We start from the raw sequence: 13,880 nt of genomic DNA, 5'->3' as shown, positions 1-13,880 counted from the left end.
TCACTGCGATCAGAGGTGTGGCAGTTTTTCCTTCTTGGTGGCAGCAAAGACCATGATATTATATGCACCATCTGTGATCATAAAGTGGGTCAGGTTTGGGTTCAAACCTAGGTACAACTTCTATGTGGCAGCACATGGAACGCCACCAGCTGACTGGTCTGAATATCTTTTGAAGGAATATTAGAACAGTCAGCGATTGGAAGGCAACATTGAGACTCCAGGGGTCTCCAGGCCACAAAGCAGTCAGGAGAGCAAGGGAGGAGCAGCCTACTGTATGACAAAAATACATACAAAAGTACAAGGATAACTTTTGTCTCAGACTACGATGATGTAGTAGACCCTACGTGAAATCTCGGTCCTCAGATATCATCGTCATCAGGGGATGAAGATGTATTTGTTCCACCGAGTCAGCGTCAGGTCCCATCCATAGCTTGTTGTTCCAGAGGCAAAAGGGGGAGGGGTACAGCTAGTCACCAGACTGGTATTCGGGAAGGCACAGCACTGTTAGGTTATGGTTAGTAACTGTTATGGTTAGTAACTGTTATGGACGGTAGTAGTAGACTCTTTGCGGCTCTGTCTTGCATCAGGTGCACCTAAGCATGGACTTCTAGAGTTCCTGCTATGGCCAGGGGCAGTATATGTACATGACTGCACACTGGATAACAGTCCAGCCGTGAGATCTGCAGCGGCAGCAACAAGAAATGGAGGTCATACCGCTATCTCCTCCTATATTTTTGAGTGGACATAATCCAGAGACCTCATTGTCTGCCTTCACCACCTCGTATGGTCATCATGCCGAAACACACATTGTCCCTGTGACGTACCAGTGTAAAGAGTCAGACTTTTATCAAATGAAACCAAGCCTAAATAGCCTAGATTTCACCACTCCCATTAGGGACAGAAACATCAGCCAGCAGTCAGCTACAGGGCACATGTCTGTGTCTCTTTAAGAAAATTTCCTATGAAAATATTTGCCCACCATAAGTATTTAAAGGAGAAGTCCTACTAAGACTAAAATCAGGCAGGTGTGTGTGTGTGTGTGTGTGTGTAATAATAAACATGTAAACTCACCCCTCCCTGAGCCTGGTAGCTTTGCTCCAGGGTCCGGTTAACCACAGCTGGGGTCCTGCAGCTCTGCTAGCTGCCACATTCGGCTGCTCTAGTCACTGGCTGGCTGAGCAAGCAATCACTCAGCCAGGCCAAGACGTTACTGATGGAAGATCCATGTACATGACGTACCCAGTTTCCAGCTGCAAATGTCATCTGGCAGCCGGCATCAGGACCCTGGAGCAGCGCAACAGAGGGACAAGGAGGAGTGAGTTTACATGTTTATTATTTTGCCCCCACCCTCCGCCTGCCTGCTGATTTTAGTCTTTGTTGGACATCTTTAAATTTTTAAAAAATATCAAGTAATGTTCCTTTTTACACCCCCAATAATACGATAATTCTCTAGGAAATACACATACCGTCTTTCCCTAAAAATAAGACAGTGCCTTATATTTTTCCCCCCAAAAAACGGCCACTATGTCTTATGTCTTATAAAACATCCCCCAAAAATAAGACATAGTGGCCGTTTTTTGGGGGGATGTTTTATTTCTGTCCCCCTGGGCAGGGGGAGAGAAATAAGACATCCTCCCCGGAATACTCACCAAGAGTGTCGGGTGCGCCGGGTCAGCGGTGGGTCTGGCGTGCGGTGGGCCAGCGGTGGGTCAGGCGTGCGTCAGAACGTGCAGAGGACATGGGGACCGTGGACCAGGCTGCCTGCTGTGTGGTTTCAGAGGTCCACAAGGGGATTAGGTGAATCCTGGGTGGCGGCGGGGGTGGCAACGGGTGGTTTTTCTTTGGGGGGGGGGGGCCTTACTTTCGGATGGTGCCCTAGTTTAGAGTTGGTGGTGTCTTACTTTTGGGGGAATGCCTTACTTTAGGTTAGAGGGTAGAGTAAGTGGGGTGTCTTATTTTCGGGGAAACATGGTAGTCAATTTGCATACTATTTAGTGTATATTCACACATGAATGGTTGAGAGAGCTAAATAATTGAGGAGGGAGCCAAATAAGTTATGTATATGGGGGATAGTGCCACTACTGGTGCCTCAATAGACAGGTCATGGATGTAACTTAATTGGGGGGGGGGGGGGGGGTCACTGAGAATGTGTCACTGAGAATGGAAGGAGTTGAATACTTTATTGGACAGTAGTTGGAAGGAGTTTGATGGGGATTTGAATCTGTGTGGTAATATTTTTGTCAGGTGTTTTTTACTGTACAGTAAAGATTTACATGAAAAAAAAGACATCTTAGGGGCGATTTGATCACAATGTACAAATACATGAATGGACAGTACAGGGATCTTTGTAGGGATCTTTTCACTCCTGGGCCTGTAACCAAGACAAGGGGGCATCCTCTACGTCTAGAGGAAGGAAGGTTTCACCATCATCACAGACGCAGATTCTTTACTGTAAGAGCAGTGAGACTATGAAACTCCCTGCAGTATGATGTTGTCATGGCTGATTCATTAAATACGTTCCAGGGAGGCCTGGATGCTTTTCTTTAAAAATATAATATTACAAGTTATGGACATTAGATCTCTTGTGATAGGACACTCATCCAGGGATTATTCTGATTGCCATTGGAAAAATTTTTCTCCCTGTGATGGGGCAATTGTCATCTGTTTTTTCCTTCCTTTGGGTCAGCACAGTGGGGTTTCTTGTCTTTTTTCAACCTTATTAAAGCGACTCTGTACCCACAATCTGACCCCCCAAACCACTTGTACCTTCAGATAGCTGCTTTTAATCCAAGATCTGTCCTGGGATCCGTTCGGCAGGTGATGCAGTTATTGTCCTAAAAAACTACTTTTAAATTTCCAGCCCGTGCCAAACGGGAGCATCTGTGCCCTAACTTTGCACCACCCCTCCGTATATTATTTTAGTATTTATCCTTGTCCTTATGTCTAACTGTGGTCAGTAATTCTGTATATAATTTCTAATATAGATAGAAAAATGGAAAATAAAAACAAAAACACCAAAAATTCTTTAAAGGGAACCAATCAGCACGATTGTGCTGATATGTGTTCCCAGCTGCACAGTAAAGTGTTGTGCTTAGACATAGAAAATTGCCACTTCAGCAGGGCTAATAGTGCCTATGTATTTAGTGCCTTTTACACGGTCCGACATGGGGCCCTGCAAGTACGCAAACGAACACTGATCAGTGAGACTGGCACTTGCAAGTGCCTTTAGAAAGCACAATAATTGAGCATCTGGGACGCACAAACGATCCTTGTATCGTTTATGCGAACATGGAAACTGACAGCACAGATATATGCACATTCTGCACTGCTGTGTGAACTGGCATTCCGTTCTCTGGCTCTCCTGTCCTGCTCTTTGGCTGCCGCCCCAGTCTGACATTCATTCTGGAGTTGGTAACCTAAAGACACTGCTGGCGGCCAAAGAGCAAGATGGGAGAGACGGAGATCGAGACAGGAAATGACAATGCCAAATCACACAGCAGCGCACTAGGTATGTATGCACGACTTGTGTGATTTGGGAAACTGACAGCACAGATATATGCACATCTGTGCTTTCAGTTTCTCTTAGCCATCGGTTACACATCCCCTGTTTACACAAGGAGATGTGCAGCTGATAATTTTAAACAGTCCAGATGTGATCAGCTGATTGTGCATTTTCCAGAGGCTCAGCTGATCACTTTTACAGGGGCTAATTACAGTCTGAAAGACCGTTTCTAGCAACACTCCTGGCCGTTAATAAGCCTGTGTAAAAGGTCTTTAGCCAGTAATGAGCGTTAGCAAAGCCAAATTCTGCGCACTTCGTTCTGAAATTCGCCAAACATTTTATCCATAACCCCTTGCAGTCATCTAATCATGTGCAAGCCTCACTGGGCTGACACCACGCTCCCCTCACACTGCACTTCTTGGGGGTGGGCAGTCAGCAGTGTGTGTAGCGAAAAGAAGGATCACAGCAGGCAACTTAGGCTGGGTTCACACTGCGTTTTTTTTCATTCATTTTTTGCAATGAAATTTTTTGCAAAAAAAACCGGATCAAAACGAATCAGTTTTTTTTAACGGACACAAAAGTAGTGTCAGGTACGTTTTTGTGTCCGTAAAAAAAAAACGGATCCGTTTTGATCCTTTTTTTTTACAATGGAAATCAATGGAAAAACGGATCAAAACGGATGCACACAAATGCATCCTTTTTTTTCATCCGTTTTTTGCAAAAAAAACGGATGAAAAAAACGGATTGCAAAAACGCAGTGTGAACCCAGCCTTAGTGAAAGGCAGGGAAAGACAAGGGAGAGCAAGGTATAGGAGAGAGGTAGAGAAAGAGAGAGATAGGTTAAAGTATTGCAGAGTCAGGGAAAGGAAAGTCAGGGACAGGAGTTCTTGTGGTCCAGAAGCCATCCAGTTATTGTGCATGTGTAAACTGTACATTGTCAAACACCATTAACCTGTTCCAAATACCAACCAACACATCCTAAACCATATCAAACCCGTTCCAAACACCATCCAACCCGTTCCAAACACCATCAAACCTGTTTTTAAACCCATACTCTATAACAGTCCCACTATTGTAGCTGCTTTATTGCGATTCGTTAAGATTCGCTTTACAAAATTAGCGAATTTGCAAATATCACAAAGCAATTTTTTTCAAAAATTTGCTTCCCCCTACTCAGTGAATTGCATTAGTTTTTGTTTCTACGAGTCTCACTGTGCTTTAAAAATGAATACTGTCTGAAGATCACGTGCATTCCAGATATAAAACCTCTACACATTTCCTGTTTTTGCTCTCTCCGGATATCTGAGGTTGATTCTAAATTTAAGAAAAGCTTGTAGAAAGGTGTAATCTATTTTGGCCACAGTTTCCTGATTTTATACCGAAAATGCTACAAATTGGAGGCTACTTTTTATGACATCTTTTGAACATCACATATAACATCATATAATCCAGTTTTACACTAACTGCCCCCCCCCCCAAAAAAAAAACATATTGCAATTTGAAAACATTCCTAGGAAGCCCTTGCTGTGTGCGCGTGAGCATTAGCATTCTAAAATGTAAGTTGGAAGCTGCCATATGAGGCAACATATGTGGCCATGGGGTTTCCTGCTCATATACTTGTTTTGTTACGTGAAATGTTACATACTTGTGTATATGCTTTAAAAACTTTAATAATAAGATGAAAACGAGAGTGGAGGGGGTGATGTTAAATAAGTGGCAGAGGCATTGCAGACCAGAGCACTATGAGGCCCAGGACATGTCTCTATTCCTCCTTTTTAGACAGAAGACCGAAGATACAGATGGGCCATGCATATCTATGAGTTAAGTGCAATATAGCAATGTAGGCCGATTTCCACTAAGGGCCCATTCACACTGAGCAAAACAGGAGGAATTCTGCAGCGGAGCTCCCCGACGCGGAATCTCACCTGCCTCAGTGTCTCTATGGGATGGTTTGCGTGCAGGGCCGTCTTACCCATTGGGCATGGTAGGCGGTGGCCCGGGGGCCCTTGCGTCCTAGGGGGCCCCTGCCCTGTGACATATTCCCTGGCCCTTTAACTGGGAGTGCTCCTGATCAGCGCTGGCAGATATGGGCTGTGCACAGCTTGCTCTAGTGGCCGGAAGCTGCATTCTGCTTCCGGTCACTAGAGGTCTCTCTCACCCCCTGCATTCCACGTCTTTCTGGGACAAGTCATTTGTTCCTAGATGAACCATCAGATCAACTTCACAATAAGACTGATGGCGGAATGATTGGTATTAAAGGTGCATGGGGACCTTAATTTGTCAAACAACAACTCTTAGCATGTCCATACTCAAGCAGAGAACTTTTTGTTTAAATCCCACTTCTTATCTGAGCTAGTTTAAAATTGTTTTAGCTAAACAAATGTAGGTCATAGTTTTTTTGGAGCAGACAGTGACACGTGAGTTATACATTCAGCTGTTGTAGAGACCTGAATGTGTTTCCCACAATCACTGCTAGTGCTTGTAACACACATAAACACCTCTAGCACTTCCACCCTAAGCTAGAGAGGAAGCAAGATAGCTGCTGACTCTATAATATCTCGGCAGAGGGAGACCTGGCAGGAAACTTCACACAGTTTTAAGTCTCTGTAGTCCAATATTTCAGGTGATCACACATTGATAAACTATGGTCAGATACAATACAATAATAGAAAATTAATTTCTACAATTTGCAAATGTATCATCCTTAAATGTGCCATTATTGTTGAGTTTTCAGAACGTTACAGATAAAGATCTGCTTGTTGTGGAAAGGTAGGTTCCTGTGAGTTATTTTGTGTGCCACAAAGACATCTCTAACAGTCATATGCAAACACCTGCATATCATCTTAACTTCAAGACATCCACCTATCCACCTGTGTAGATGTGTTCTTTAGAGGTATGTCATAAATGTCTAACAAATGTGGATCACACCTCTTGAACTTGTTGTTTATCTCTAGATCCCCTGACAAAAAATTGTGTAGTGTTTTTTTTTTAAGCTTAAAAGACCCTTTAGGCTTCTCTCTGACACAACTTTTTGCACTGGGTCAGTAGTTTTTCATGAATTCTGATGTTTTTCTGGCATTTTGTTAAGTTTAGTTATTAGTTATAGGCGTTTCCTTTTTTTATTTTGACATTTTATCACCTGCATTTTTTTTCCATTACAAATCATGTGATTATTTACTCATTTGACTAAAAGATTTCTTTTTTTAGAAAATTGGGAAAAAACATGCAATATATGCCAACATGCATTTAGACATAGGGGACATTTATTAAGTCCGGCTTTTCCCCTAAACCAATGGCCCTCCCCAGCCTAAATCTTACCAGCCTGCTGCCGCCTGGTCCAGGAGCGCCAATTTTGACGCTCCGGGACCACTGGCACCCGGCTCTTCCCAGTACCCCTGTGCCCCGACTTAGTAATGGATTCCGTCTATTTCACTACTAAGTCTATAAAGTAAAGAAATAAAGACAACACACAAGTGAATTTTTTTTTAATTCAAATAAAAACACCCCTCATTGACCATTTTATTAAAAAAAACACCAAACAACCGCTAGTCATCGACGTAGTCCACGGAATCCGACGTAATCCACAGGATACCGATATCTGAAAAACAAAAAGGGAGAAACACAAAAAAACACACAAACAGGAGCACAACACCCATCATTGTGAGCGATGTTGTGCACCTTACAGTATGCAGCATCTTTACAGATCGCTGCTTACAGTCTGGCCCCCAAGGGGTTAAGGGAGGATGTATTGCATCCCCCTTAACCCCTTGGGGGCCAGACTGATGTCAGACTGCACCCATCCCAGCAAGGAAGGGGTTAAGTGACCCCCCTTCCTTGCTGGGAGGGGTGCAGTGCTGGGGAGGGGGTGGGGAGGGCTTTATACTCACCCCGATGTGTCCTCTTCGCTGGTCCGCAGCACAATGAAGTCACTGTGCTGCGGACCCGCTAATTATACGTGCGCTCAGCCGATCAGCCAATCAGCTGAGCGCACATATAATTCAAAATGTTTCTTCTAATAATGCTATTGTGATAACATAATTAGAAGAAACATTTGATCTTTTAATTAAAGTAAAGTGATGATTAGTACAGAAAGCTCTATTAACGGGAATATGAATTAACGGCTTTATGGAGCTTCCTGTACTAATTAATATTTAATTAATAAAACACATTTTCGTTGTAATAAAATCAGTTTCGTTGTTCAATAATTTAATTTAAACGAATCCATCATTGTGCAATTAAATATACTGTCAAAAAATAAATATATATATAAATATACATTTGTTTATATATATATTTATTTTAACAGTATATTTAATTGCACAATGATGGATTCGTTAGAATTAAATTATTGAACAACGAAAGGGACTTTATTACAAAGAAAATGTGTTTTATTAATTTAATATATTAACTATTAGAGGCATCGGCATTCGCCATCATTGCCGGCTATCTTTGAAGTACTACATGGATTTGACAGGACCGCCTGTCAATCCATGGCCGTGAATTTACACATTTCCAGGCGCAAACAATAGTCTTGTTCATTTTTTACGGGTTCGTTTACGATAGGGCCGTAGGTTCATACATAGTGTGCACTGTGCAGCCGTATATTGTATACTTGCCAGCGTACGCATGAACCGGAAAAATCCGGCCGATGGTTTACCGCCCGCAATACAGCCGCACAGATACATAGTGTGAACCTAGCCTAAAAATGTCCCCACTGCTCAGAGGCTCAAAGGATACTGTGAGGAACAGAGACCCTCCTTGGTCACAATGTGAAACATACGCTAGCTCAGAGCTGGCATAGGTTTCAATGAGAAAAATTATTCACAAAGCAAACATTCGGGAATATATTTATGCACATTGGGCCCATCTGCACCACACAATGGCATCTCCCCCATGGTGTTTTTTCTGGCGACCCTTCCCCCCCAATTATAGTCTATGGGAAGAAAAAGGCCTCTTTTTCTTGAAAGAAAATGCTATACCCGGAGCATGCTTCAATCTTGATAAACTGGCGCTAAATATAAAAAAAAACACCATATGGGTACAGCATTTCATATTTCCCTATGGACTTCTATCTAACATTTTAGCCAAAGAAATGCCTTGCAGCAATTATGATGTTTGATTGGTATTTTTATTTTCAAAATACCAAATATGAATACAAATGTATGTAAGTGGTAGCTGGTCAAAGAGTGAATAGAGGTGGTTGCACCTGTGTGCAGCTGCTTTATCTGCATGATGGTTGATGAATTCTCCATTCTGGAAAAAGGTGTGGGACCCACATCTATTACACATTTGTGGTATATCATGTGGCAGTTTTAACTCCTGTATCTTTTAGATTGTAATTGCCAAGATCATCATTATTGAAAAAATACATTCCTACTGTGGTTTCTCGACTTCCACCTAATCCAGTGGTTGTGCAGGGGAACTGGAGATTGAAGTTGAGAAAATTATGGATTCTCGTAGAGTGCAAAATTTTGTTCAATATTTGGTACATTGGAAGGGATACGACTCTGAGAAGCGAGTTTGGGTGGCTGCCAAAGATCTTCATGCCCCAAAACTTGTGCAACTTTTCCATCGTGCTCATCCTCCCAAACCTGGTGGACCCAGAGACGATTTAAAGGCCCCTGCCGAGGGTGGGGGTGCGATGGGTTGGGGATTTAGGTGAGCAGATGCTGTGCTGCTCACTTCTGTCATCCCTAGTGTGAACATAGGTTGATTCTGTCCTGGCCTAACTGATTCTGGTTAATGCCCAGGGCCGTATTTACCACAAGGCACCCGTGGTCCGGTGAATAGGGCAGCACCTTGCAGGGGGGCAGCACCAGGGAGCAGTGGGAAAAAACTGTTTTTTTTTTTTTTTTTTTTTTAGTCTCCCACCTCCTGGTCAGACTTGCCAGTAAATCTGGTGACTTTTTGAGGGGGGTGGGGGTGGGGGAGGTATGTTCAGGTCTGCTATGGCTGTGAAGTCTGGAGCTACCAACCTACCAATCTACCAATCCTGTGGTGAGAATTGCATCAGACAACATGCAGACGGCTTTAATCATTAAATCAATGTGGAAATTTATGTTATAAGCAGTTAAAAATGTGGTTCAATGTTTCTACAAGTAAAGAAATGCATGTGGCCAAAACCACGCTCCCCCAAGTTGGGGCGTCTACAGGTTTTGTGCCTAGGGCAGCAGCAGCTGTTAATACGGCCCTGTTAATGCCCATGCATTTTCTGGAGTGAATTCTACCAGCACCTTAATGGTCAACTCCTTGCCTTGCTGGTGATTGACAGCCCTATCGACCTGTCTAAGTTCATGTCTGTCTGCCCCAATCACCTCTAAGACCAGTACTTTGTTTTGATGCCTGATATAGCATATACTTAGTGTTCCTACAATTGCTTCCTACCCTTTGATTTGCTATCTTAATATTGGTTATCTGACTTTGGCTTGCGTCCCTGACTACGTGTCTCCTGACTTGGTGTGTACTTTTGCCCTCAGTTTTTTTTTTTTTTTAATGCTCTGGTTTGCCTCATTGACTGTTTAGCGACTTTGTAGTGGTATTTGCCTCCCCTGGTTCTACCCTAGCTTGCTGACCACCCACCATTTTGTTTATCTGTCCTTGTCTCAAGTTTGTCTCGTATTTGTCTCAAGTCCTATTCCACCTATATTAGCTTAGGAGATGGCCCATGTCACCTAGGACACGTTGAAGCAAGTAGGTAGGGACAGTGTGCGTAGGACAGTGTCAGGCCTGCACTTGTCTCTGCGTCACCTGTGTGTACCCTGACCTGTACTGACAAGTTGCTTCATTTTCACAACCAAATTTTAAAAACAGTCTTCAAACACTTTTGGGATTGGGATTGGGAACGCATTTGGGAATGCGGATTACACCTCTAGATGAATTCTCTAAGGGTCTAGTTTTAAAGAATTTTGTCACTTCTGGGGACTTTTTCTACCACTGTGAATGCACATGGCTCCCTTAAACCAATCCACCTTTTGAGCCATGCGGTGTGCTATACCCTATTTGGGTGAGAAGTTTTGAATGTTCTTATTCTCCTGTGTTTTATGTGAAAATTAGAAATTGTAAGCTAAAATAAGTATTATTAACCACTTAACGACTGCGGGCGTATATTTACGCCCTGCGGCCGCTTAGGGGTTCAGAGCGGGGTCACGCTGAACCCCCGGGGTCGCTCTGAACCCCGGCGTTCCTGGGTGCCACATGTAGCCCGGGACCACGGCAATTAGCGGGCACGGTCCGATCGCCGTGCCCGCTAATTAAGGATTCAGATGCAGCTGTCAAAGTTGGCAGCTGCATCTGAATCCTTTATGCAGCCTCATCCCTGGTGTCTAGTGGGGTGGATCGCCCCCCCGGGATGTTGTCCCGGAGGAGCAATACACACATTCTCCGCCAGCCAGGGTCTGCGCTGCAATGGCGCTGATCCCAGCTTGGCACTCAATTGCTTCCGGCTGCAGCAGCCAAAAGCAATCTAGTCCCTATCTCATTGATCTATGCTGTATAACTAAACAGAATAGATCTTAATGAGAGATCAGTGTGGGGGCTTCTAGTATATGTGTAAAATAAATAAAGTGTTGTTATAAATAAAAAGCCCCCTCCCCTAGTAAAAGTTTGAATCACCCCCCTTTTCCCATGTTAGAAATAAAAATAAATAAATAAACATGTTTGGTATCGCTGCATGCGTAATCGCCCAAATTATTAATTAATTTCATTCCTGATCTCGCACGGTAAATGGCGTAAGCGTAAAAAAAATCCCAAAGTGGAAAATTGCGCATTTTTGGTCGCATCAAACCCAGAAAAATTGTAATAAAAACTGATCAAAAAGTCGCATATGCACAAACAAGGTATAAGATAGAATAAGATAGAAAGAACACATCATGGCGCAAGAAATGACACCTCACACAGCGCCATAGACTAAAGGATAAAAGCGTTATAAGCCTGGGAATTGAGCGATTTTAAAGAACATATATTTGTTAACAATGGTTTGAATTTTTTACAAGCCATCACATAAAAGAAAAGCTATGCATGTTACATATAGTTGTAATCGTAATGACTTGAGGAACAAATATAACAAGTCAGTTTTACCTCAGGGCAAAATAAACAGAATGCTTTTTTTTTTCCAATTTCACCACACATTTCTTTTTTTTTTTCTGGTTTCGCAGTGTACTTTATGAAAAAATTCAGTCTTTCATTGCAAAGTACAATTAGTGGCGCAAAAAATAAGGGCTCATGTGGGTTTCTAGGTGAAAAAATGCAAGTGCTATGGCCAGGGGCGTAGCTAAAGGCTGATGGGCCCTGGTGCAAAATGTTAGCTTGGGGCCCCCCATCTCACCCGATCAGGCAAAGTCATATCTAACGTTATATCCAATTACTCTAATGTGCCACCATGTTCTAATGCACTGTCACTGCCTCCACCTCATGTACTGAACTACTGCCCCCTATAATTAATGGACTGTACTGTCATTGTCTAATCATTGTATTCCAATCTTTGACTCTCCAGCTGAAAAACTACAACTCTCATCATAAACTGCCAGTTGGAAACGATGGGGGTTGTAGTGCTGCAACCTTTAGAGCCACATGCTGCAAAACTACAACTCCCATAATAAACTGTCAGCAGGGCACGATGAAGTTTGAACTTCTGCAACCTGGAGAAGTCGCCTGATATCACCTGCAGTCCTATGTAACACCACAGATAACAGTGATATCCCTCTGAGTACAGATAATGTAGTAGTCACCTGCAATCCTATGTAACACCACATAACACAGTGGTATCTCTAAGTACAGATAATGTAGATGTCACCTGCAGTCTTATGTAACACCACAGATAACACAGTGATATCCCTCTGAGTACAGATAATGTAGATGTCACCTGCAGTCCTATGTAACACCACATAACACAGTGGTATCTCTGAGTACAGATAATGTAGATGTCACCTGCAGTCCTATGTAACACCACAGATAACACAGTGATATCCCTCTGAGTACAGATAATGTAGTAGTCACCTGCAGTCCTATGTAACAGCACAGATAACACAGTGATATCTCTGAGTACAGATAATGTAGATGTCACCTGCAGTCCTATGTAACACCACAGATAACACAGTGATATCCCTCTGAGTACAGATAATGTAGATGTCACCTGCAGTCCTATGTAACACCACAGATAACACAGTAATATCCCTCTGAGTACAGATAATGTAGTATTCAGCTGCAGTCCTATGTAACAGCACAGATAACACAGTGATATCTCTGAGTACAGATAATGTAGTAGCTGTCACCTCGGGGCGCCCCTACTAAATGATGTTCTACAAAATAAGAAAACCGTCATACAGTGACTCACAGGTATGTTTCATCTTTTCAGAACCTGCGAGACAAACAATTTAGGCTCTGCACATTTCTAGCAACTTCCTTTCCTTTCTCCCTCCTGTAGGCTCCCATAGTAACTGCGCTGTTTGGTGTTATGTGCAGTAAAGCGAGTAGGAATGTGGGATGCCCCCTGTATGTAGGAGCCCCTGCTGTGCCCCCTGTATGTAGGATTCCCTGCTGTGCCCCCATGAGCTAATAATGCCCCCAGAGGTACCCCCATGAACTAATAATGCCCCCAGAAGTGCCCCCATGAACTAATAATGCCCCCAGAGGTGCTCCCATGAGCTAATAATGCCCCCAGAGGTACCCCCATGAGCTAATAATTCCCCCAGAGATGCCCCATGAGCTAATAATGCCCCCAGAGGTGCCCCCATATACTAATAATGCCCCCAGAGGTGCTCCCATATACTAATAATGCCCCCAGAGGTGGCCCTCATGAACTAATAATGCCCCCAGAGGTGCCCCCATATACTAATAATGCCCCAGAGGTGCCCCCATATACTAATAATTCCCCCAGAGGTGCCCCCATATACTAATAATGCCCCCAGAGGTGCTCCCATGAACTAATAATGCCCCCAGAGGTGCCCCCATATACTAATAATGCCCCCAGAGGTGCCTCCATATACTAATAATGCCCCCAGAGGTGGCCCTCATGAGCTAATAATGCCCCCAGAGGTGCCCCCATATACTAATAATGCCCCCAGAGGTACCCCCATGAGCTAATAATTCCCCCAGAGATGCCCCATGAGCTAATAATGCCCCCAGAGGTGCCCCCATATACTAATAATGCCCCCAGAGGTGCTCCCATATACTAATAATGCCCCCAGAGGTGGCCCTCATGAACTAATAATGCCCCCAGAGGTGCCCCCATATACTAATAATGCCCCAGAGGTGCCCCCATATACTAATAATTCCCCCAGAGGTGCCCCCATATACTAATAATGCCCCCAGAGGTGCTCCCATGAACTAATAATGCCCCCAGAGGTGCCCCCATATACTAATAATGCCCCCAGAGGTGCCC

This window comes from Dendropsophus ebraccatus, chromosome 5 (assembly GCF_027789765.1).
Source record: "Dendropsophus ebraccatus isolate aDenEbr1 chromosome 5, aDenEbr1.pat, whole genome shotgun sequence".
Taxonomy (NCBI): domain Eukaryota; kingdom Metazoa; phylum Chordata; class Amphibia; order Anura; family Hylidae; genus Dendropsophus; species Dendropsophus ebraccatus.
Note: the sequence above shows the minus strand (reverse complement) of the source record.